Source organism: Carcharodon carcharias, chromosome 5, assembly GCF_017639515.1.
Source record: "Carcharodon carcharias isolate sCarCar2 chromosome 5, sCarCar2.pri, whole genome shotgun sequence".
NCBI lineage: Eukaryota > Metazoa > Chordata > Chondrichthyes > Lamniformes > Lamnidae > Carcharodon > Carcharodon carcharias.
In genome coordinates, this window is record NC_054471.1 from 126,837,851 (window position 1) to 126,838,582 (window position 732).

A 732-nucleotide genomic window follows, 5' to 3' on the forward strand; every position below is an offset into this window, starting at 1 on the left:
ATTCCAAATGCAACTTCAGTGGATCTAGGGATGACGCTTCTGGTAGAAGAGGAAGTGTGTAACTGTAACAAATCAATTTTAAATGTAAATGATTAAAAATTAGTATTTCAAGGAGGAAAACAAAAGTTCAGAAAGCTTCAACAGAGCATTAAAAAGCAAATTATTCCATAGGCATCTTTATTTAGGATCAGGAGCAATACAGTTAAAAAGTGGAGGGCCAGAATGAGGGGAAAGAATGCAGGCATACGTCTGCAGACAAGTGATAATCTTTTTTAAATTCTTTCGAGTACAAACCCGTTTCCATCTGTTTCAGATGAAGTTACATAGTTTGCCATTGTGAGATTTGAACTCTTGATCTTGGGGTTACAAACCCAGTACCATAACCACTTGGCTATTTAGGCCAAGCAAAAAGGAAAATGTAGCTGATAGGATTCGACCCTACACGGGTAACCCCAAAGAACTTCAAAATCCATTGCCTTAACCAGTCAGCCACGACTACAGAGGATTTGCAGACAAGTGATCTAGGGGTTACAAGCCCAGTACCATAACCACTTGGCTATTTAGGCCAAGCGTTAAGAAGATGCAATTCTTTCAAGTACAAACCAGTTTCCATCTGTTTCAGATGAAGTTACGTTGTTTGCCATTGTGAGATATGAACTCTTGATCTTGGGGTTACAAACCCAGTATCATAACCACTTGGCTATTTAGGCCAAGCAAATTGGGTGGGAGTAA